The 26225-nt window shown below is 41.0% G+C and overlaps 1 long non-coding RNA gene across 1 annotated transcript; it reads left to right on the plus strand.

Annotated features, from left to right (window-relative positions):
* The first annotated feature begins 1295 nt into the window (after nt 1-1295).
* Nucleotides 1296-25887, plus strand: LOC138723439 (uncharacterized). The gene is made up of 3 exons (XR_011337875.1): nt 1296-1357; nt 1594-1706; nt 25789-25887. It is a non-coding gene; the product is annotated as an uncharacterized lncRNA (long non-coding RNA).
* The last annotated feature ends 338 nt before the right edge of the window (nt 25888-26225 follow it).

Here is a 26225-nt window from a genome sequence, read left to right on the forward strand (position 1 = left end):
GGATGTTGAGTATTGTGTTTGAATTATGTGTATAACTGGTGGTCAAAAATCTAATGACATTATGTAGCTCAAAAGCAGAGAATTTTGGAGTCAGTTTTTAATGAATATTTTAGGTTTCAGCTTACCGTTTTAACAGGAAACCACCCCTCCTGCATATGGGTCCTAATGGAGAGCAAACAATTCCCTTTTGAAATAAAATCATCACTCCTACTTGACATAATTTCTATTACAATGAGATGAAAATGTGTTTAAAATGCTACATGGAAACAGTTTCTTCAGTATACCCCAAAAGCTGGACTTGGACAGTTAGAGAAACAGAGGAAGGAAAATTAAATGCAAAACTGCATCGTAGAGCTGGAAGTATTTGGATACTTGCGCTTCTGATGCTCTAAGTGTGTGGACTCAACCCCCAGCCTAGTACCTGGCATGGAGAAAGGAACCATCTCTGCAGTATGGAACATTCATTCCGTAAGCAGAAATACCATAAGCATAAATGTCACAGATAATTAGCAAAATTGGCACAGCATAAATTTTACATCTGCGGAGCTGAAAGAATTAAATATTTCAATGCTGCAGTAACGTATGCTAAAGTTCTGTGGGTTTGAAAGTCCTCATTGAAACAACTATTGACAAGTTCTTTCCTGTCCCCGGTGCTCTCCTGCTCAGCAGCACACTGTCATTTGAGAGCAATTGCCCAGCTAATTTTTAAAATGCTGTCACAAAAAATTGCTAAAACAGAGGTAGCTCTTTAATTTGTCTGCCAGTTTTTCTGTCATTCCTGCTTGACTTTCTGTTGAGTGCAAGGTTTAGCTGTCACGTCTGAAGTCCTTCCACGTATTTCTAGAGCTTGGGGCTAGGGCCCCATTGCAAATTTGGGTTAAGGGAAGTTTTAAAGAAAAGTATTTTATTCATGCGTTTTACTTGTACACTTTAATATAGAGGACTGGAAATTATTCCTCCTGTAGTTGGGGAAACTATCTGGGATTTGTAAAATACAATGAGATCATGGTTTATCCAAATCCAGCTGTTTCACAGGAATGCGTGTGTGTGTGTCTGTAGATGTGTATCTATACTCACACACACCTCTAGGTATTTTTCCTACTTGTGTGTATCTATAAAAATATACATATAAATAACTCAGCTGCTTAAGACTGGCCACTAGTTGATGTGCTGTCCAGGCACAGGTTCATCATATGAACATTTTCTGTTCATACAGGATGAAAAGGCTTCTGTGGAGAACTGGCCTCAGACTGCCAAGTGGCCAGGGTGCTCAGCCGAGATGGGAGAGGATGCTGAAGGAAGATCTAGGACATGCGTTTGTGCGCTGTGTTTTTGTAGTGGTCATGGGTTTATCCAGGTATGAAATAGCAAAAAATACCTCCAAAAAACTCAAAAGCTTTGAATTTTCATGAGGTGGAAAACTTTTCATCGCAGTTTTGAAGCCAGGGAGTTTCTTGTGTGATGCTGCAGGCAGGAAGGCATAAAACATAGTTCCGTTTTTCATACCTCTCTTCTAAAAGGCTTTATTATCTGCTTGCTTTTTTTTTTGTTGGCCCTTCCAAGCAATAAAGTACCTTGTTATCGTTCTCCCAGGGCAGAGTGGAAGTAAAAGGCAGCTATGTCAGACAGCAGCTTCTGTGCCACGAAACGGGAAAGAGTTGCTTTGAGGCCACAAGACAGTTACGCAGGCATCTGACTTTCATGAGGTTAGTCCTGGTTGTTATTGGATGTTGTGGGATCATGAGCAAGTAGTAGGAGGGAATATCAGAGTCTGTTGTCCTTCTTACGCCGGGAAGTTGGCTGTGGCATGTAGCGCCAACTTCACAATCAAAACTGAGTGTAGAATTCAGAATTACATCTACTTGATCGACCAAAGGCTCTTACTGCTAGAAAATAGTTTCTTCTGTCCAAATCCCATCACGATTGGAAACTGCAATGTGAGGAGACAGCTGAAAGTCATTAGCCCATGGATCAGTTTTTGTTTTCTCACTCCTTAAATATAATTTTCATATTTAGCTTTCAGAATGTTAAGGGTAAAATGAGAAAGAAAAAAATTACTGTTTATGGGATTATTTTTAGTTGGGAATGAAACAAAAATTGCATTTTGATTTTCACCGTCATTTAATTCTCTCAAGTGAATAGTTAAAGAAGTAAAAACATGAAAAGCCAAGTATGTATTTAAATGATGGAAAGAAATCTTCTTATGTACAGAGTTACTAACAGTTTGCACATTCAACTGTAGGGGGAGTGAATATTCATAATAGGAGAAATTGCACAATATGGAATGACATTATTAGTTCCTGACAATCTCTAGATATCAAAGAATGAGCACTGGCACATTAATAAGGAACTTAAAAGCAGTTCCGCAGTCTAATATCTTAGTAACTGTACAACTACAACTTCTACACGAGTCATATTTTTGAACTCCAAACTATCATATAAAATTTAGCTAGAACACATTTTTCTTGATACAAATGAGTATATTAATTTCCGTAAGATATTATCTCTCACCATATATTTAATTCAGATTCTCTTTCTACTCCCACTAAAATAATTGCTTACAATATACTGACTCGATTTTATATGGCTAATTAGAGCAGTGCATGGAAAAAAATAGGTTTGCAGGTAATACTGAAATTAAATATGTTAATCTGTACCTCAGTGCACACATTTTGTACGAGCTTTAATTTGCTATATAAATTATAGTTCTGCGTTTATAAAATGCCCTTGAAAGAATGTCCTATTTTTTGAATACTAATACCATAGGGAAACAAATATACAAAGCTTTTAGCTATAGGCTATATTTGCATAAATTAAGGCAAGTAGTCAGTCTGAATACCCAACTGAAGATAGACTTTTAAAGGGTATTCTACATACAGTTGATAAGACTTAGTGTATTTAAGATTTACATTTAGTTACAGTATAGCAGCCTTTCATGATAGGCAAGTAAATTCTGAACAATGAGGCATAAATTGTATAATAAATAGGTTGTGGTTTATCAGCTGAAGCACTGAACAAATAATTCAGAAGGCTCTGAACTCATTTCTGTATTAGATAGTAGCAAATCTTTCCAGTGCTGGGCTGCTTTACGGGTTTGTTCTAGAAAAGGCTGGTGTAGCTCTCTGTGTAGCTAGCCTGTGCGGTGTGTGTTTTGTTGCAGGGCTGTCGGCACACGTGCAGTGCCCCCCGTGGATTCTGAGAGCCCCAGCTGAGAGCCTGGCAACTCCAGCTTTTCAAAAAAATCCTCCCTGCTCAGAAAACTCTGCCTCCATGTGAATTCAGTGAAGATTCACTAATGATGTGGAGGAGGCAACTAGAAAATCTGTGGTGCAGAATGTGTCCCCAGTTCTACTAACCGTTTTTCATTAAAAAGGGCAAAGGGATTTGCATGGTGAATACACCTGCATGCTTTTTATAATCAGGGTGGTCAAACCTTCTCTGCTGTTTAGGCAATGGTAGTAAATCCATTATCAGGATCAAATCCTTAAATGCGTACAGGAGCTCAAATCCTTCCAGTTTCTGGCTCAGGAACAGTGTCTTTACTGGAGATACGTAGCCGTGTGCTGTGGAATTCATAGGAATCAGTTCATGACACTCAAAAGACGTCACTGAAAATGTATGTTTCGAAAGAGCTTCTTAGCTAATTTTTATTTCCAGTAGCTTTGTATCAGTAATCAAGATCTTGTGTGCTTTTGACAGAGCAAAGGGTTGCTGGTCAGATAGTTCACGATGAGTCTATGACTTATACATTTGATAGTATTAGATTATTTGTGTCTAGGCCATATGTTATTGCCTCCTTTACCATAAGAGGCAGCAGTATGCTCTGAGTCTTCCCACTAGCTTCTCAGCAGAAGAAGAGTTAATTTAACCTTCAGGTTGTTAAAGTAAAATAAACATTTTTTTTAAATGAAAATAACTAGTCTGGAATAGTTCACAGTGAAAAGCTTCATTTTTTATTCATTCTCTTCATACAAGGTGCAGATCATGCAACTGAATGTCTAATATTGTCCCTCTGAGGGAGTGTCATTGACAGTAACACTAGAATTAACAGCTTGGTGCTGCTGAACAAGCTAGAGAAAATGGTTCCGCAATCTCGTGTTTTGTAGTGACAGGTAAAGATTCTCCTCCTGCATGTTCTTCATTCTATGTAATGCTGCTAAGTACAATTAAATAGCGAGTTCAAGTTTTTGGCAAAATAACCCTTCAGCAACAGCTTTCCAGTAGGATTAGTTCAATCACACATTGCTACTTGCAGTTCTGTGGAAGTTGCTATAGCCTAACAATACATATCCTCCCTTACTAGGAGGAAGAAGCATGTTGCATAACCAAACATCACCAGCGATGACCAAAGACGGGGCAGGATGAGCCAAGGCCCAGGTCGTGAGAACTGGCAGAAGAAGTCTCTAGGGACACTTCTATCAGTCTTCAAGCCCTAGTCAGAACTTAGTGACGTATTGTTACCTGTCTTCTCCACTATTAACCAAGTAAAAGCTACGGAGTAGTGAATAAAAATGTAAAGGAACATTTCCTTTTTTTTTGAAAGGTAAAAAACCCCTTCAGTTTAGACAATGTGATGCTTTAAGGTCTGAAGAGAAATCTCCCACAGGAAGAAATATGTCTGAAAAGTAAAATAAAACTCCTGTCGGCCAGTCAATATTTAATTTTTCTCTTTTAGAAATATGGCAGAACACTTAACTGGAGTTTACAGTCTCCAGGGTCAGTTAGCATGGCAAGCCATCATATACAATTTCAAGATGCAATGAAAATAAACAGCTGGAGTGGTCCAAGAAGCACTGTTTCCTAGCAATTGCATTGACAAGTTAACGATGACTGTAGAGGGAAACACGACAGCTGAGTGATGAAGAGACTACAAAAGGGTCTAACACACCTTCCCAGATTGGCTTAAGTCTGTGAAGACATGGGCTGGATTTTACTAAGGGGCTCTGCAGATAAATTTTACAAGCTCTACATAGGGACTGTAGGAATCAGAGGAAAAGGAAGGATGGGCCTTAGTCCTTTCCTTCTGTTGCACTGTGAATTCATCCCGTCTGTTAGTTTATTCGTACTAAGGGCAATGTCATTTGCTTCTCCCTGAAAACTATCAGTTAAGGTGAAATGAAACTTCAAATGGAACAGTTTCCTGCGAGATTTGCTAAATTCTGTCGGTCTTCCCTTGGAACACTAGGGGACAAAACAGGGATGTGCTAAAGATCCATATTTCCAGATACTGTGTGGGCAGGGTCTGTGTAGATGCAATACTGGAATGTGTGGTTGAACAGAACATGGAATACATAAGCACCCTAAGAATGAGAACGGGGAAGAGAGGGAGAAGGGAAGGAAATTAAAAACAGTCATTACTAAAACCTGTTCCTGCCTTTTTAGATCATAGGTTTACCCAGATACTGCACTGGTTGTGGCGTTTCTGAATCAGTGTTTCCTGGAGCTGAAAGCTTACCTTGCTCGTTTTCTGAGCGGTATTTTGGATGGGAAGGCAAGTAATTAAAAACACAGTCGTTCATGTTTGTGTGTAAAAATGAAACTAAACCATGCTGAGAATAGCACACTAGAATTTTCCTGACTAAGATTGCTGTAGGGCATTAAAAACAATCACAACACTTGCATCTGATACAGGGTCCTTTTAATTAATTAGCCGGCAAAGGTCGGGTCTTGAGTCAATGCCCCAGAGTCATTGGACTGGACAGGACTAAATCTGATTATTCACGGTCCTACTATCAGACAAAGATTTTGTGATGACTTCTAACAGAGTAATAGTGACAGGGCCCAAAACGACGAGGAAATCAAAGATGATTCTTCAAAATAAAATCAGTTTTATATCAATGTATATTATCTGAAAACTGCAGGTGCCATTTCTTAATTGAGCATCTGCTATTTGTTTTTTAAAATCTGCAACTCCTACTACACTGAATTTTTCCATTTGCTCTGATTGCAAAGGATGTTGGTGGAGCCCGCTGGCATAGTTTTCCAGCTTCCTCCATTACAAGGAAAGTCCTGTTTTCCAGCTTCCTTCGTTACAAGGAAAGGCCCACTAGGTCCTAACACACTCTTGCTTCAGGCACGTGGACACTCATTCACTTCTGCAGAATGTATTTTACACAAAATAATAAATCCTCATACTGAGGCTGTAGAACTGATTCTGAGTCTGTCACACGTTGCATTCCATTCTTGGTTGAGTCCTTACATACCAAGTTAGAGCCTGATAGCAAAGTGTAAATACTTAGCTATTTAGAATTGCAGTAAATCCTCCTTGTGACTGGTGGATTAAACATAACATGTTTTAAAACCTTTGCTTTTGATTTTGGTTCTCCCATCTTTCTATAATTCTGACAGGTGATTCACCTGTGTGTCTGGGTTCTGTGCAGCACAGAATCATACTGGCTTTGTCTGTGGAATTGCTATTTTGCCCAGATAAGCTACAACTAATTTGCATTTAATTACACATTGCAGCCCAGCTGTACAGTAGAGCTGTTGGAGAAAGTATTTTATCAGAAAATGTTAATAATTGATGAGAGAGTATCAAACATACCAGTTTTGAATATTTTTCTGTAGGTAAACTAGTTTCTAGGCTAGACTGTGGTGGAAAGGGTGGAGACTTGTTCCAGCCGCAGCGAAGGGCAGGTTTCTTTCCTGGCTCAAGTATCGGCTGAGAGGACTGTTTGTGCAAAATTCTCTACACGTATCCCTTTCCAAATTACCATGTATCTTTGGGATATGCTTTTAGAGTAAGAATAACCATTGGTGTTAAGAGCTGACACCTTAGCTCTTCAGTGAGTCTGACTGTAGGTTGGAACAGGGATGGAAATAAGGTTTCGCCTGGCATCTAGGTCACACGTGTGAGTCCTTTGCCGTTATCCCATATCCTGTGTAAAGGCCCTAAGCAGTGGTGTTGACTCCAGGTGCCTGTGGCCTCTTTCCTCCTTTTCATAGAAATCACTTAGAGCCATCATAATAAATTCTATGACTAAACCACAACTTTAGCATTCTTCAGAGTGCAGCTTTTGTTCCATTATTTTCCCGATCTCCATTTTGAATTTAACAATGCCTATTCCACAAATGACAACACCCAACTTTGATTTCTTGTCACTGTGGCCTTCATGTCTCACTCAGCAGTCATCACGTCCTTTGTTGACTCAGGATTTCATCAAGTTGAGAATAGAAATAAGCTCAAGCGGAACACTTCCATCTGCCGCTTTGACTCCGGTCTGAATGCAGTTCAAGTTGTGGGTGACCATAAGGTCCTTAGGTTCAATGACAAAGTGCTGGATTTGTAGCAGCTCAAAGGCTGCCCTGACTTATTCGGGGAACCGAATTATTCCTCAAGTATGAGAACAAATAAAAGCTATGATTAAAAGCTACCCTCCTCGCTCCATGATAGGGAATTCTATTCTATATAGTGAGATCTGTTCCTGTTTCACTAATAAAGCAATTCCCTATGTGCCTAATAAAACAGTCAAACCTTCTTCTTTCTTGCCATCCAGGTCTGCCAGCGTCCTAAGCTTGGCCAGTGCCCACCTTGTCCAGCTCCTGAAGAAACTGCTAATTCTAGGCTGAATGGCTCAACGGCTTTTGTAGGTACCGAGTGCAATTTGCCCATGGTAGGATTGTATGAATTGTGATATATTGACCTGTATTGCATGTTTATATTGGGCTGTACATAGATTTAGTAACTAGATTTAAACACTTGTTCAGTATCACTGCAGAAGGAAAGAAGGCGGCCATGTGTTTACCACAAAGGACAGGCTGGTCTTGTCCTTTAAAGGAGGGAGGTGGTGGTTAATGAGTTAAAGCTCACCAAATTAAATAGATGGAACTGCAACTTGCAAATGTGCATAAACAGCAGAAAAGATTGTATTTTTTGGTTTTCGTTAGATCTAAAAGGTTTCTCTGCAGTGTCTAGTATTGAAGTTTGCATTGTGTGACAAAATACCTGCCCTTTACTTCAAACACATTGTAGTAGTTTAAACGTGGATCCAGAACCTGAGCAAAGTAACACAATTAGAATACAGGGTGTCTTGTACTTTGGCTATAAAACACGTAAGTATTTCATATGGTGAAAAGTCCTCATTCACCGCAATCGTTCTGTGGGCTGAGAGATCACTTATTCAAGGCAACAGACTAAATATTAAATTAAATCTACAGATTAACAGTCTGGGGGCTGGTCCTATAAATATCCTGATGAGTAATCTCAATGAAGTAATTTCTTCCTAAATGCATGTTTCTAACTGCTTTAAAATTTGTGGTGGCTCTATTATAAAAAGATACTACTTTTTTTCAATCCTTTCCCATTTCCCCGGTAAAGTGGCCACTGCCAGCCTATGCATCAGCTTCAGAGAGCAGCATATCTGGGTTCTCCTATCTTTTTTTTTACAATCAGTGAAAAATCCTAGTCCTGTGAAAAGCAGTGGCTGACACCAGTGGAATCTGCAGGGTCGGGCCCTTGTGGAAATATGTAAATCAGGGTAAGCTGGGTATTAAATTCAAAAGTATAATTTTATGGCTATCAGCACATGAGCCAGGTTACAGCCTGCCAAGAAGTTCACGCTTGTGGCACTTGCTTCTCATCTGTGTGGAGCAGAGGCTGACTTGGGAAGTGCTGGGCCACACGTTCTGCCCTGAGTCGGTGGAAAGAGCCCTGGGGGTGCTGGTTGACAGTGGCTGAACGTGGTGAAGCCCTGGCAGAGGCTGCCCAGGGCAGTGGCGGAGTCTCCGTTCCTGGAAGGGTTCAAAAAGCGTGTGGATGTGGCACTTGGGAATGTGTTCAGTAGGCTCGGTAGAGGTGACCTGATGGACTGGGTGAGCATAGAGGTCTTTTCCAACCTCAGTGATTCTGTGAGCCTGGGCAGAGCCAGAAGTGGCTTGGCTGCATGGTTACACATGGCCATGTCCTTAGGAATAACCTAGAGACGATACAGCTGCCAGGCTGGGCAGCAGCTCCTGGTGTATGCTGGCCCCAGCTGGACCTACTCCAGCTTTGAAGGCCCTCCGGGCCATGACATGTAAGCACCTTGTCCTGTTACCCAGGCAGTCGGGCAGCACGTTTTTTAGGAGAGGGCCTGGGCTGCTAGGAAGGAGCAATAGTTTGCCCTGGACAGCTGGAATACAGTGTGCTGTGCTGGACCCCTGGGAGGGTGGGAGGTGTGCAGGAGCCCAGCCTGGGGGCGCCCCTCACCCTCCGAGGGGCCCTGTGGGTTTGAGGCTGAGGTTTGGCTGCCGGCCGCAGCGCGGGTATCGTGCGTTCCCCTCTCACTGCTGATTTGCAAGAGCAGATTAATCAGAGCGCGCGGCTTGATGAAATTTGCTGTTATTGTGCCCATTTTTAGCAACATCTTTTATTATCTTCATTATTCATTTACAGGGGACCGGCATCAATTATGCAAATGAGTTCACAGACTTTGCAGATTACTTCATTTGCCGCTATTGTTTGTGGAAATTTAATTATTAAATATTATTAAGCTTGCGTTTTCTTCAATTTTCCGAGGCTTAGTTTCATTTGATTTTTCCTCCAGCTGCTCTCGTTTCCTTTCAGTGCCAAAACATCTCCTCATCAAAGCAGCTCTGGCATGTGAAGACCAAATAAAATCTCCTCAATTTAATAATTTTGATGTTAGTCCCTTGTTCTCAGCTGCTTGCTCAAAGCAATGCAGAGAGAAACGCAGAGCACATTCAATTTAATGAGCAGAAATTGAATTCAAGTTTGTTCAGAATTGACTTCAATTAAGCAGAGTCTTAATGATAAATTAATCTCTTTTCTTTATTCCCTAGAATTTGTTTTTCAAAGTAGGAAATTGGACTACATTGAAAGACCAAATAAAGAATACCAATTTTAACTAGATTATGGAACCGATAGCAAAATTTAATTCTTTATAGTAACGCACTTGGACAAATAGCATTCACTCTGTGGCGTGTATTATAATTTATATTCATTGTTACCACTCACACTTTCATGGCATGGATAAAATGGCAGTTGAATTAAATATGGGCTTGTAATAGACTTCAGAGTTTTAATCTTTATTAAGAAACTCTAATTGAATGCATAATTAGCTTTTCAGGGTCTAGGAAACTAGGTTTAATATCCATGTGGGCTGAAAACATAGATCAGGCATTTTTTTAAGAGCATTTTTTATGAGTTTATTTTTTAGGAGAAATTATCTTGTAACATGGCTTGTATAAGAAGCCACATTTTAACTTCATAGCAGGAAGCTGTAAGAGCAGTGGCAACCTCTTTTGTGCACCTCCGAATGCCCCAGGACAGCCCTGCTCACATCCTGGGCCCGTGGTGGGGAGCGCAGCCTTCTGTGGTCGCAACAGCTCGGGATACTTTGTGCCTGTCCTTGTTCAAACACGTAAGCAAAGCAAGTCGATGCTTACAGACAGCGATGACTGAGTCCTGTTTGTTGTGTTGCAGTTCTACTGCGCTCAGTCACCTTAATACCCTCCTTAGTTTCCTTTTATTCCTGACCATCAGGATCAATTATTTTGCCATTCAGACAGCAAGATATTTTTTCAGGACTGGAGGGTGGTTTGGGTGCCTGCTCTCAGGTTTCAAAGGTGACCAGGCCTCTTTATGATGTCTTGAGCTCATCATCTCATGTCGTTGATGGTCCTTTACCCCTGTACTCAGTGGAAAAAGACAAATCTATCCTACTGTTTGTGGTAGAACCTTAAGAGTAGTGTTTTGAGCCAGTCTCTGCATGTTTGTTTAAAATCAACAGAAAATCCATCCATAGTGCTAGCATGTTAGAACTGTTACGCAACCACTCTATCCAGTGATGTCTCAGGTATTGAAGTAATTTATAGTCAGATTAATTATAAATTAGGATGTCATCAAATTCTGCCCTTTGTATTTCAGTGGAGAGAGTGGGTAAGTTCTGCCAGCTGAGAAACGTTTAGTCTTCTGCCTTACCCACACAGAGGTTCTTTGGTTCCTAGGCACTGAGCAAAGGTATATACTGCCTTTTAAATAAGAAGTAAAAAATGGAACAGTTTTCTTTAGCCACCTTTTACAACCTGCAGTGGACCTGCGAGCACCTCTCGCTGTCCCCCCAGCACTGGTAACGATTCTGCTTCCTGAGGGATTCCTGCCTCATTCTCTTGGTGTCAAGGATCAAGTGCCTGCCCACAGACTCTTTGCATGGCACACCATTGAAAATATTTCTTAAGGCAACGTGGTTGTTTTTACAAATATGGGAGATGAAGTTTTAAGGTACCCATGTTCTGAAGTGCATGGGGCTGCAAAGATTTGATTCCACTTTCTGAGTGAATTTTTCTGTAAATATTCTTTTCTATTTAGAAAAGGGACCAGAGTTTTTCTAGAGGTGGTAAAGTAAGGTTGGTTAATCCAAAGTGCCTGTGTACTATGTATTTCAGAACAGCAGCTATTTAGAAAGAGCTAGAGTCAGTGTGTTTTACAAGAAGCTGCAGTTGTGATTCTTAGGTAGTGATGTTTGTTCATGCAGGAATCGGCCCGTGTGTTCCAGCAGACATAGACCAGATTTATAAAAGCATCGAGGCACTGACGGTCACAGGCAGCCTTGTAAAAAGGTGAAAGATGTCAAAGCTGTGTCGGTCTTTACAGCCTACCTGTCTGATTTAACCTGTTCTTAGGGATGACACTGTTGGTGTCATCCGCGCACATGCTCCAGCAATTGATTACATTATAAACCATCTGTAAAGAAGTCATTAAGATAGCGTTCCTGGTAGAAATACTTATACTATAATAGCACTGTGGTATGCCATATTCCCTTCTATATCATGGATTCTCTTATCAACTTCTTCAGCGCATGAGCATTAAAGGCTTTTTATTGCATATAGATCTTACAAGTTCACTTTAAGGTCTGACCATTAAACCCAGCTCTTGCCATCTGTTTGTCATCATTTGCAGTAATGGTCCTGAGTTTGGTGCCTACCTTCCGCAGCCCCCGCGCTGCCTGATTAAACTCTTGTTGACACCTGGGCAGATCATGCTGCTATCTCTTTCTTTCATCTGGAAAGCCCCACAGGGCCCTATGGTACCGCAGAACGGTTTCTCAGAGGGACTTGTCTTATGTATAAAGGCAGACTGCATGTCAAAACAGCTTTGTTTTGTTTTTATCTTAAACTGGCTTCCCCTGTTTCAGAACTGAATCTGATCTCAGTGAACACGTCCTTTCTTTTGCCTCTAAGTTAAGAGTACATTTTCCCAGGAGGTTTTGCTTTTTTTTTTTTTTTTTTTTTTGAGTCTCCGGCAGGCAGAAATGAGATGACTCCATAAGGAAAATTCAGCCAAAGCAGTAACTTCCTTAGCGAGGAAAGGAGACGTAAGAACAACTTCAGCCAGGGAATATGTGCTGAGGCTGAGCCAGAGGAATAGTGTGTGTGTGTCCATGTCTTTTAAAACAGAAAATGAAGTGCTTTTAAAAGAGAAATTGGAGTCAGTTTTTGCTATGTGAATGAGCTCAGTGGCCAGTAAATTATCTAACCTGACTGGAAGCTTAGACTCCCTGTTTCACAGACAAGGGTGAGATGAGATACCAGAAAGGCAAATCAGTTATTTGTTCCTATAAGAAAGATGGAAGGGGGAGAAAATGATCACTTTCCTCAAATTGTCCTTTACCAATATGGAAGAGCTCTGGTTTGTTAGACTTTACCTCCACTTACGAGAATATTGTATTTATTATTGTTATTCTGAGTTTATTTTCTAGAGATTGCAAAATAATAAATTTCTTACATCTTTAATTAATTTCTTCCTAGACAGCATTGTTTTTGGTGCTGCTCTTTTCTACTCCATCTTTTTCTGCACACTTCCACAGCCTTGATGGTAGAAGTACATAGCCAGAATGTGCTTAAGCATTCAGAAAGTAAGGAATGACACACTTATAAAATCCCTTGAAGATGGAGCTCTTGACTACATTGTCAGCTACGATTTCTGAAGTACAATTATGGTATCGCTACAGATAACACTGCAGTTTGTGCTGTTGAACACTTTGTGTGTGCCAGGGAGTCTGGCAAATCAGTTCTCTCTCAGCTTTTTGACATGTGCAAGCCACATCTGCATTCATGCCTGTTGCAGTCCCTCTCCGCTGGTCTGTGTTTGTTGCTGTGGTCAGAGGTAGAGTGTGGACCTGAGTTCTGCCTAGGGCATGATTCTATAGCTGGTTTACTGCACAGGTTTATTCAGCATTGCAGGTATGATCATATGTTGTTCAAGCCAGGCCAATGGCTTGGCTAGTTATATTTCATTAACTTTCTACAACAGAAGGAAGGTCTATTCTTGATGTATTTTTTGTTTCCCAAGAATTGAGAAAAAGTCCTAGAAATATGTTTTTTTCCAACTAAACGCCACTGTTATTTGTTGATAAGGGTTTGGCCACTCTTGGTGCATCATTTGCCTTATCAGCAAATAACAGTGGCATTTCTCAGTTGTTGTGTGGATTTAAGTCTTGTCTAGAGAGGAGTGAAAAACAAACTGTTCAGCCTTAGTGGAATTTGGAGGCCACTTGGAGAGCCCTTTTAAACAGTCCCATGTAGAATAAACACACATTTTCCTCTTTTGCCTGTAGCTGTGTCCTGAAAAGTGATTTTAGTTGTGACCCGTGCTGGAATATCAGAGATGTATCGATAGTCACTGGAATGAAAACTTACATGAAAGAAACATCTTTGTGTTCTTTAGCAGTTACTTCTTGTTTTTTTTCATCTCTTCTTATGGTAGCTGTCCTTAAAATCACCGTTTTCAGTGTTTGTGTCAAATGACTCATTGCAAGTTAGAGTTTGTTATTGCTTGCTGCTGGGTTTCTTCCACTTTCTCCTGGAGCATCTTCCCTGCAGGTGACAGGATGTTGGACTAGATGTCCTGAGACTCCGTCACGTATGGCAATTCCTACTGTCCCAGGTTTGTGTTCTATACTGGAGCGTTGACATTCTTGCATTAGATGGGATGTGGCTGCGTTGCCCCAGGGATGCGGAGCTGAAGCACCAATGGAACAAATTAACAGGATGTCGCATTAAAATAATTTTTCAACTGTAATTTAGGTAACTAGATTAATGTGAAGTAATTTAGGAATACTTAAATATAACATAATCACACCTCAATGATGTATAATATAAACAATGATTAAGGTAGAAAAATCAAATTTATGTAAAAAGGAGTCTAGACTTTCAGTATTTGTGCACCTCAAACACATCTGCTGAAAGAAAATGGAGCTGGGAATGGTCTAAGTTCAAGATCATGTAGTAAACAATGTGCATCTTTTGACTCTTGGAGTCTTTCTGTAGGGTGTTTTTTAAAACCTTCCATTTTCTTCTGGCTCCTTTTCCATTGCCAGGGCTGGTCAAGCCCTTCTGCCCAGTAGAGGAAACTGTTGTATTTCTGGTAAGAATTAAAGTGACGTGACCACAATTTATTATAATTTCTGAAAATAAGCATATTGTCTGTCTTTTTTAATACATGTACTGTGATTCTGTTTTATAACATGTTTGGCAAGTGGCACATAAAGTCAATGACTGACTATATACAGGTTTTGACCTGGATGTATTAACTGGAGACCGGGTTTTAAGGGTGAAATGTAGAGAAGGGCCAGAAGAAAAAGAACGTTTGAAGTTTATACCATAACTGCAGTTGATGAAATGGTATGATTAATAACATGGAAACATTCATTTTAAAATAGTTTGTGATAACTGAGGAATTCCACCCACTGTAACTCACAGGTCAGGTTACCCTGGGAGTGTTAGCACTGTCAGTGCAGCCTGGAGAGAAAGCAAAAGTATCTATTTTCGTTTTCGTTATGAACAGATTTCTTATACTTGTTGATATCTTATAAAGAAAAAACCCTATTTGTCTATCCCGGCACCACAACTCCTTAGGAGAGTTTGTGCTGTGGTCGGTATTCTGTACTGTCTCAACTCATTGCAACACAATTTTAAAATTACTGTTTGATTCGTGATTTTTGGTGACTATCAAATCTCTTCGATCACGAAGAGCTGAAATGTAAACCCAAAATCAAACCATGCAGATTTTGGTGCTACGTGAAAAAGCAAGAATCATCCATAACCTGCTGTCAGCTCACTGTTGGAACAGATGAGCAATTTGGTTCGGTGTTAAGACTTGAGGCTGTAGGTGGGGATTGCGATGGATTCTATTGCGCAGCGTCTAGGGAGTTTCCCTAATGCCAGTAATTCTTTTAGATTTCACAGAATGGACTCAGCACTTTCCTGTCTGCAAACTTTCTCCCTGTTACTGAGCAGTCAGTCGCTTGAAAACCCAAGCTATTGACACTGCCGGGCAACAGGCAGGTGTTTCATCAAGGCTGTGCTTTGGTGATAAATGAACCGCTGCGGAGCGTAGCGTAACTGCTCTTTGGAGTGAGCCTGAACAGAGAATAGTCAACTCGGTGCCAGAAGTTTCATCATGTCAACTGTTGGATCCAGGGCTTTCCCAAAACTCAGCTTAATTGGTGAGAGAGATCCAGTGCTATGCGTGAACATCAGATTGATTTATAGCCTGTTCAACACTACTAGCATGGCACCTCTGCAAAGGATGAGATCATAAGCAAGCAGAGGATTTGTCCTAATTAAACTGTAAATGTATACCGTGCCCAACATGAAAACAATCTGCAAGTAAAACAAGAAAAGTCATTATTAGGTTCTGTTCCTCCAAAGCTCATTTTGTTTGCTGTTAGTGCTCAGCTTATAAATGTTGAGGGATCCACATCATCTTTTTGGAAGAAAAAGATGAAAGTAATTATTTCTTGAACTTTCTTAGACCTCAACCACAAGCTCTTTTAAACAAAATGTAATGGAATAAGGAAAATTAAGGCAATGGGTGAAGAAAACATGACTCAGAATATACAGAATGCAATAAATGGAAACTTCTTCTGAAGCAGATCTGCACTCCCGGGTAGATCCATGGCAGTGTCAGTTTGCTGTGAGCATGGGATGATGTGGGGTACAGAAGGCAAGCGGTGTCCTAAAGTGCATTTCCCACATAGCTGATAAAAAATAACTCCTGTTAAAAGAAGGAAGTGACAGTCCCTGCACTTTTCTAGCGCTTACTGCAGTTTTTCCCAATCAGCTGTGGGCGTTAGGCATGGAAGGGTATGCGTGTCTGGGGACAGTAGTGTCCCTGAGGTGAGTCACCTTGGAAGAGAACAGTTTGAGGAAGTGCTGCTTGCTTCTCCTTGTAGGAGGAAACACCAATCGGTGGCAGAATGTCTCGAGTTAGTAATAGGGAGCTCATTCAGAGAATGCCTGAGTCAGCTGTCTTTTCAGCCTGCTCCCTAAACAGCTTACTCCATGCCTATCCTGGAGAGAAGCTGTCCAGGGCAAGGTTTGTGTAGGATTCCAGCTGCTTTTGCTGTGCATGAATTAACTCATTTTTGTTCCATCAGCACAGCAACTTCCATCAGTGTTCAGCTTTTAGGAAGTAAAACATTTTAGACCGTCATTGAGGTGGTGCCTATCAGCATTAGCCTTTGTTATTAACTCTGGCAAAATCTATTTTCCACTTATCAGTAGTAAGTATAGTATTCAAGCCCAAGACTTGAGGTACGTAAAATAACTGGCAGTATCATCCCCATTAAGCTGTCAGTTTTCCGCAGGGCACTCATGATATTACCCATGGCTTCCCGGCTTCCCGACTCCCTCCAACAGCCTCCTCTCCATCAGCCGCCTCTCCTCCGCCCCAGAAGCTGCTGTCAGCGGCCTGGCGGATGGCTCGTTTGACGTGTCTGTCATGTCGTGAGGCGTGTGTAGGAGCTGCGTTAAATGAAGAGAAAGCTGCCTCATCTGCCTGCCTGCCGAGCAGCTCCGGGTCAGGGGAAGCGTTCTCTACACCAGGACTGCAGTAATTGGAGGAGGGGACAGTAGGAGAGGGCAGCTCTGCAGAGAGGTAGGGAGAGGGGGCAGCAGAGGCTGGATGGAGACGGCTGAGGTACGTGTGCTGTTGGAGTATGAGAATAGCGCTTTCAGTGCCACACTGGACAGCTTTGAGAACTTTTAAGGAAATCGTTTATTGTCAGCTTTTTCAGCCTTAGTCTTTCAGCACACAGTCTTCTCCTGATGCTCGCAGGTGACAACTCTTCCTGCTTCTGGAAAGCTGGAGGGAGAAAACAGAAGGAGGAGGGCAGCGTAGAGAGAATGAGTCCTGTCTGCCTGTGGACAGAAAGAGTAAAGCAACTTTCCTCTCCCTCCCTAACCCGAGTTCTTTCATAGAGCTCACAGCGGGACGTAGAATGCTCCTCTGAGTAATTCTGCGCTCTCTGGACATCAGCTGCTCTTTTCAGTAGATGTGTAATACTCCCAAGTATGGTGGTGAGGTGAACAGTGATAATTTCTGGTCCATTTTTAAGAGGCAGAGAGAGTAAGAGCATTTATTATTGCATTTAATTTTGCATTAATGAAAAATCATCCCTGGAAAATAGTGGAGAGAGTTATTTTTATGCAAGTGTAGATATTTGATGCCAAGACAATAAAGAGAAACCACAGTTTGTTCCATTAAGCTCGTATCATATTGTTAGCACTCACCCATATGGAAAACATAGAAATTGTTATGAAAACATGAAAATGGGACAACTTGGTAATGTTTTGAGTAGGCTTTATAAATATCATATGTATTTTTAAATACATAAGCGATGCAGTTTTGAACACAAAAGAACCACAGTCGTGGCAGACAGATTTTGCTTTGTTCCCAGAGCAGGAAAATTAGCGGAGCTGCAAATGCAGTTATTCCAAAGTTGAAAATCTGGAGTAAGTCAGAAAAAGTATTAAGAGATTTGGTGGGAAACCAGTAAAAGCTGAAAGGGGCACAACTATGCATTCTTTTTTCTCACCAGAGGTCAGAATTGGTGTATGCACTTTGAGATTTAGCTGAGCTCTTGTACAAAGGCTCAGTCACTGAGACTGACAGTGAACTCGGTGACTGGAGCAAATCTTCAGCTCATGAGCAGGTGGAGTAGAGGGACGGTTGGGCAGAGGGTGGAAGTGTGGGTAGCTCTTTCACTATGTTGTGTGCTTGTATGGGTGTGAAAAATACTAAGGCTGGGCCTACAGGTTTGCTCTCAGCCCTGCTGTTGAACACACCAGTTGTACGGAACATCGGAGTGTGATAGCTATGAATGGGAAAGTGAGGCTCTGCGTTAGCTGACAGGCTGGCTCAGTATGCAAAGAAAGGAGGAATCAAAGGCATTTTTTCTCTCCTACCTTATACCCCTGAATGTCTTTCCCTTAAGTTATGTGTTGAATTCATGAAAATAGCTTTGCTTCATGATCTTGAAGTATGTGTTCCAGTAATTGATTCAGGCCAGAGACTGGGAGGTGTTTGGCAAGGAGAAGTGTTATTTTGGGATCCAGTGGCCTGGGATTCCTTCACACACAGTAATCAACCAGTAGCTTTCTTCCAAAGTCCTTTCTGGCTGGATCCCCTGTTTGTAGAGTCAATAACATTCCTTTCTTTCCCACCTTGCATAAGCCTTTCCCTTCTGGAGAGTTTAAGCTCTCCAGAGCACATCCCACATGCCCAGCTGAGGTCTTATTGTACTGCTCCTAAGCAGTTCCTCGCGTGTTAACTTGTGATTCCATAGAGTGTGTTCTGGGCCTCAAAAACAATGTCACCCACTCGTACTGGGTTACCCTGTGTGGTTCCTGGGCACCATCTGAATGAGAACAGCTGCTGTCTCTTCTCCACAGGGACAGCGCAGTGTGCACAGCCACCTGTCTGTCGCTCCCTGTGGTCCTGTGACCTGCTGAGCGGGGTTGCTCCTGCACTGGGGAAGCTGTGCTTCCGTCTGTGAGCTCTGTACTGGTTTTCACCCTGGTGCTGTGAGAATTTGCTTCTGGAGCCAGAGAGATCAAACTCAAAGTGCCAGTGCTTTCAAAATATATCATAGTAGGATTCAGTGTTGGAGCCTCCCGAGAAGGAGGAATGAGAACGTGCAATTAAAAAGCAGTAATTCTTTTTGCTCGTGACAATGACAATAACAGTAAGTCTGTCTGTGAAAAGAATTCTGAGGAAAAGTCTTAGTGATTCATATTTATATAAAATGCAATATTGAAACATTTCCTTCCTAGCTGGTGGCCAAAGGATCAGATAAAATTCTGGTGCTGCATTTATATTGTGCTTTGCAGACATATCTAATCTTCAGTGGCATGAGAAATGCTGTAGAAAAGTATGTCATCAGAAATTGCTGCAGCATCATGCTTAGAAACTGTCCTCCAGAAACCAGGTCAGCTTTCCCTGTAACTTATGGTAATGCGTACAGGCACCATGGAGTTTGTTATATCTCATAATGGAGATGGTATAGATAGCAATATACTTTCATCTGTTATTTTTATCAGATGGTCTTATCTGCTTTGTGGCATCAAAAGCATGTATTCAGAAAAGACTGAGACAGAAGTGCTTGCTGTATTTAATGTGCACATGACGGGCCTGATTCTGTTTGCATTGAAGTCAGTGGAAGTTTCTGTCCTTTGTGGGAGCAGAAGAAACTGTCTGAATTCCACTGACAGTGTTTTGTTAGTGTTCTTTACCATATGTACATGGGTGACTGACCCCCGAAATCATGAAAATACTGCTATCATTGAAAAGAAACTAGTGCTCTAACTTTGTCGGCAGTTAACAGCCCTGTCGGTTCTGTTCTGTCAGGGTGCCCGTGACCTTCCAGCGCTACAGCATCCCAGTTACAGCAACAAAAAGGACTCGGAATAACATGCATATACTTCCCCTTTACCTTCCAAGACATTAGGGAGAAAAAAAGTTTGATTATTTTCTGGGGTTTCACCAAATGATTGCGCCAATAGTGCAAGCCAGTAGCCGATGGAACTTTCCTCCTGTTTTGTTTCCTGTTGTCTTGAGTGTGGATTTGGAGGTTTTGCTTCACCTAGACACAGATTTTGTGGAGTTCTGTGGAAGAAGGTTTTGGTTTTGTCTCCTGCAATCATCCCAGTTCACTGAGTGATACTGATTCAGCTGTTGGTACGTTAACAAATTCTGAAAGGTCTTTCTGTGAATGTTGCAGAATTCCCGGCAGAGGATTAAAGTTTTAGAGAATCCATGAATAAAGTCTTTGGCAACACAGCAGGCAATAAGCTTTTGCATTTTGTTTCAGAAGAATAATATGAGTAGTTTCATAACATCTTCTTTTATCCAACAGCTTCTTTTGACTCTGTGGTAGCAGCAATAGGCCGAAATAGTAACTATCTGTTTGTGAGGGATTTAATACAGCGGGCATCTTCCCCTGCCCATTGTGTTATTGCATATTTTTAGTTCCCACTAGGCAGGAATGTTCCTGAGAGCCTGTTTGGTTGATCCCAGTTGTTTGCCCTCCTTCATCTCCCAAGGATGCTGATGATCGGCTGTAAGTGGTGGTCTAAGGTCTTTTTTATGCTTCTAGGATAACTACTTGTGTATATTGTGATACTTATCCTTAAAAGAAACAAGTGAAGTACGAAGTGTAACTTCCAATCCAGGTGTTCTCAGGCACGTACAAGAACAGACCGGTTGTGAGCTACTTTCTCAGAACAGTTTTAGAAGCTCAGCTCATGCAAGCATCAAATTATCCAGCTATTTCTTTCAGTGTCATTGATTCCCTGAAAGTCTAAGCGACTTTGGAAAGCTCGGTCCCACCGGTGGGCTATGAGGCCACCCTACCTGTAGTTACAAGTGTTTTTTTCACCAGCTGCAGGCAGAGTAAGAAACTGCAAAATGCTTCTGTGAAAGAGTTGAAATATGAATTAAATGCATAAACCTACTATTGTTTTCATTGAAGAAGTTTGTGTTTTATTTTATCTGACTTCTGTTTATCTTTACTATTTATCTATTTGCTAGGTAGTTCAGGAGTATGACAGGATTTTTCTCTTCTTTATGGAGATGCTAATTAAGATTGTTAATTTTAAATAGCATCACTTTTGAAGATGCTTTTCAAATTCAAGATGCAGCACATGGCCAGTTCTGCAGATGTCTTTGAACCTTCGGTGGGATTGCTGTGCTTTCATTGATGGGAGCATGGGGAAAATGTTTTCCTGGTTTCTGTTGCTTGAAGAGGCAGAGGGTATCTGCGGTGACTCATGGAGGAGTTTATCTGCCATGTGGTACTTAAATGCATTTTGGGAGAGGATGGAGAAGTAACTGCTTGACCTAGTGTGAGACAAGAGCCATTCAACCCATTTTTCAGAGTGCTCCAAATTCCCATTTCAAGGCAAGTCAAACGATAAAAGTAGTAAGCAAAGAACATTAATGTGTATCTGGAAGACTTTAATTAAAAATAATAATTATAATGGGCCTATGGTGCGCATGAGCTCCCATTTTCTTATTGGTGATTGATTCTGCTAAATTTTGCTCTCACAGCAAATTATGTTGCTGTTCTGTTACAGTTTGTGTTTGATTGCCGAGAGACGGATAAGCAACTTAAGTGGGGCTTCTATGAAAAAAAGAGCTCTGCTTGCGAATTGAAACTGTATTCTTTATTTTAAAGAGAGTTTCTTTAGTACAGGGGTTTTCTAATAAAAGATTTCCCAATAAAGATCCCAAGCTGGAATTAAATAGCCTAGGTGACAGTTGGAGAACTCTCTTTTGAGAGCATGGAGTAAATGGTGACATCCGGGGAGTTAAAATGCAGAGCATGGAACAATTTTGACACATGAAATTATTCCTGTACGGGCTTTCCTTCTAATCAGAGGTTCCCATGCCAGTGTTTGATCCTTTATTCTGGAATGCTGTGCTCATTCCAGGCCGCTGTCGGCTCCGCCCCAGGAACCCCCGTTCTGTCAGTGGGATGAGCTGGTTGTGTCCAGGCTGGTTCAGTCTGGAAGCCTGCTCTTGTTTGCTGCCAAGAAAGTTAAACTGTACAGTTTTGCTTCTTGATGCCCATCTTTTAAGACAGGACAGGTCTCTTTCTTCTGAATCTGTAACTCTAGCAGAAACTGTAATTTTATCTTAATTTGCAGTGATCCTCCTATTTCGCACTGCAGTCCAGAATGATCTAAGGGATCTGGCAAGAAGAAGAGAAGAGCTGTCAAACTGTCTTTGCTGAGAAACTTTAACAGTGAAGGATGACGCTGCAGATATTAGGGTTTATGAGAGTGACAGAGGTGGCTATTGGAGCATTAGTCTCTAGAAGAGGATTGTGGTTTGATTGTCACAGCTTACTGAAAACAAAGATAAAACGGTGGTTGATGTAAGAACTTTGTCTTTTTGTTGTGTTCAGTCAGACAGGGGAAGTGACTCAGAGTAAACCTGATCTGATTCTGAAGCTTTGATTCCAAAGCTTGAGGAGGATCCAAACAAAGTGACAGACTCCAAGTACTATGGCCGCGTTTCCTTTTGTGTGTGTATTCTCCAGCTTCTTTGTGCAAGAAAAGTGAAAGTTGTCAAGAACTTTACGTCTGTACTGAGTAAACATGTTGGCATTGTATAACTTTGAACTTGATACTCGACATCAGTGTCTTGCCACTTGAAATCAGTGTCTTGCTGCTTGACATCCATGGACTCAAGGCTTTGGCTAAACTTATGCATGTTTTGAAATGTATTGCTTGGAATGGCTTATGCGAAAGGCTGTTTAGAATTTGAGCCTAATTTTCTTCACTCAGAGGAGAGGTGGCAGCAATATTTAGGGCAGCTTACATAGTTTCAGGGGGTTCAGTCATGGGAGAGAGCAAGAGCTAGTGGGAGAGCATGGAGAGAAGGAAGAATGTTTGGCTTCTGTGGGGAAAAGGGACAGCTGTGTCTTACCACGCCTACAACTGTGGGCAAAGCGGCCCTATTTCATACAGGGACTTGGAAAAGAGGGGAACAAAAGTAACACCACTTTGCATTAGAACATAAAGTGGTAGGTGATTCAGCCTCTGAAGAAGCAGGAAACAAAAAACAAGTCTGAAACCACAGGGTATATACTGAACACGAAGCTTTCATGATAAAACATTGTTTGTCCAGAATGTTCTTGTGTGGTTTTCCGATATTCGTATCTCATCTCATGAGAAAATCTGTCCTCAGTGTGTTTTCTGACCTCCTCATTTTCTGATGAGAACAGTCAGACTTCATGGGGACAGACTGTCATCTTTGGAATATGCGATATGTCTACCTTTTGCGGGAGAGGAGGACCTGTTCAGAGCAGTCACAGAATCAGACTTGCAAAGAGAAAGAAATAGCTGTATCTCTCGAGGCGGTTTCACATTTTGTTTTGCCTGAAACAACGTGAATCTGCACATCCCTAATTGTGTTCATGGATCGTAATAATTCAGTTACGGTGAGAGAACAGAGGAAAAGCGCTATTCCCTGATTATGGTTCTTAAAAAAAACCTGCGAAAAGAACAAAGTTATTAAAAAACTTTCATAATTATTTAGAACTCCAAATGGTCTTTAATTCATTTGACTTTTATAGACTAGTAGTCTTTAATCTCCATCAGTGGGTCTGAAACGTACCTGTTACGTACTGGTAAATTAGTTGTCAATCCCTTGGGCAGTATATTTTAATATCAGTATTATATGGTAGATGATATAAATCTTGTGTACGGTATTATTAGCTTAGGCAGCTGCTGACTTAAAAAGGCCAGTTTAACAAGTCACCACTGTATTATGTTTAATTAGGTACAGTTTATATAATGAGGTGTTCAGTTCTAATGGAAAGACATGCTGTGAGCAGCACATCTGCAGGAATAACTATTACAATCAGCATTGCAGAGACCCATGGAACTGCAAATTAGACTTACTTATCTAGAAATAAATTACATCCCAATGCCTTCATAAAGCTCATTAATTAATTCCACTGGCATAAAGGTCTTTTTCTTAATTTCATGTTCCATTAGCATAATAAACACAATTTGAGTTACAACAGTCTGATCAGTTTAATGGATGCTATTTATTTTAGTTTTTTATTTAAAGTCCCGGTAACATAGAATTAACATCAATATGCTGTTTGGTCCTTTATTAAGAATTCCCATAGGATAAGCAGCACAGATGTTCAATACAGCATCATATATTTGCTGCGTTTTATGACTTCGCTAATTGGCCATATGGAAAGGTGTTGCTTGGATTTAAATTTTTTTAAAATTCTGATAAATTGTATGGATTGTAATGGTCACAACTGGGTAGTGTGTGCAGCCGGACAGGTTAATGTGTGCTGTGTGCCGGAAGCAAAACAAGAGTAAGCAGTTTTTATGTACATTGATTCACAGTAAATAATGCCCATAGACTTCGCAGTATATTAAAATCAGATTCATTAATGGGTAGTTCCTGACATGATTATAATTCTTTAATTTATGCAGACACTGTCTAATCAGGAGGAAATGTTACTAGCTATTTGTTTAGTCTCAGTTCGGTTATAGACAACATTATTGTCGTTCCACTCAGCTTTTCTTGATAAATTACCCTGTTAGGAATGTTTATGGTAAGATGTTGCACGTCACTCTAACAGGAGGTTTCACTGTCCGTCCAGCTAACGGTGGGTACTTTGAATGCTCTCCGTGCCTGTGGTTCTTCTAGCTTCTAGCGGACTAGGAACGTGTCTCAACACATTTTGCTTTCACCTTATTTTGTCCAACATTTTCTGCTCGAGCCTACCTACTAACATAACCGAGCTAATTCTGCCATCAGCTTGGTGCTTGTATTTTCTAATGCTTGGCTCTTTGATTGTTTTTTTCTGTTTCCTTGTCTTATTTCTCTTCTCTGCATTTAGTATCAGTGACTGTCACTGCAAATATCTTCTCCTTCAGCCTGTAATGTAGCCACCTTCTAATGGTAGAGATGGATTTGTGGTAATACTCACGTGTCATATAAATCCATCATCAGATTTTTCATATAAAAACTGATTTCTGTCATTACACTGTAATTCACCTTTCTATTTCTCCCTTCCTTTCCAAAATCATCTGAGCAGGAGTCATCTATCTCTGCTAGTGTGATTTCCTTCTATTACATGACCTCAATTACGGTATCAAAAAGAGCCGCGCCAGAGGAGATGAGGGCAGGTTGCCTTAATTTTGGTGTGTGTGTCTTGTATGGGCAGACACACACACACGAGTCTATCGTTCTCAAGGGTTCTGCAAAAGCATTTTGCTTTAAAAAATGCTCTGTATCTCATCACATGTTTAAATCTCTAACCCAACACATGCACAAACCCTGGAGGCTTTTGGTGTAATCTTGGGGCTCTTTAACAATGCTTTTTGACATAGTTAATGGCTGGAGTTCTGTAAGGCATTTAAGCATGTGACTAATCTTAAGAGTGAAATGCCTTTTACCTTGAAATTTAGGTTTATATCATATATATATCTAGCAATGTACAGAAAAAGAGTAAGCCTTCAGTATAATCCCTCATCAGTGACTCCAAGCTGTAGGAAACAGCAGCGTAGGCTGCACAAAGCAGTGAAGTCATATGATCAGGCTAGGGTCTCTTTCTTTGTAAATCGTGTTTGGTGCTGATGCTCGAATGAAGTTTTTAAAATGAGTCGCTATTTTCAGATGTCTCAGTGTTATGGGTTGTAGGACATGTCAGACATGCGCTGGCAAGAAATCATAGGGAGAAAATACAGCACAACACAGAAATTGCTACGTACAGGCTTAGTCATCTTCTGCAGTGGGGTGTCTTGTCATTTGATAGAGAGAGAAGTAGTGTAGAATGTTTCTAATGCAGCAGGTTTGAGGCTGACCTGAGTTTATAAGCAAACCCTGTGAAATGGGGTTTTAGTGCCCAATGAAAGGTGCCTCTTCTGTTTGAGGTCTGCAGTATGGCTGGACAGGTCAGATCAGTAAAATACCTTCTTCTTGTCAAGGTTCATATTAATGGTGAACAAAATTTGTTTTATCCATTGCAGATCTGCTCAGCTGAGGTGAGACCTTTGATGTTTTTAGGCTGTTGTGAATGTGAAAAGATGTCACGGAGACCAGAGCAGAGCTGCCTCATTGCTCCTGGTTGACCTGAGGTGAGTAACCAAAGAGGGTGGTTGGGTACATCTGGAAGAGTCAGGACCTAAATGTCACCTAACTTTAATAATAGTTGAGGTCCTCAAACCTCTTGGCAATACCTAGAGACTTCCTGTCCCTTTGGTCTCCTCATAATGAGGGATGGGAGATTTCTTATTCCTTTAAAACAGTGTGAAGAATAAAAATGGAATGGAAATGCTTTGTAAAGCAGCCTTACTAAGATGTTGCCCAGATGTCAGGTTGGTACAACTGACTGAAATGTTAACACAGTCCAATGTATTTGTAAAAGCCATCCAGCGCGTGTTACTTCCACAGGATATCACCCATG

The sequence above is a fragment of the Phaenicophaeus curvirostris genome, chromosome 8 (genome assembly GCF_032191515.1).
Source record: "Phaenicophaeus curvirostris isolate KB17595 chromosome 8, BPBGC_Pcur_1.0, whole genome shotgun sequence".
Classification (NCBI taxonomy): Eukaryota; Metazoa; Chordata; class Aves; order Cuculiformes; family Cuculidae; genus Phaenicophaeus; species Phaenicophaeus curvirostris.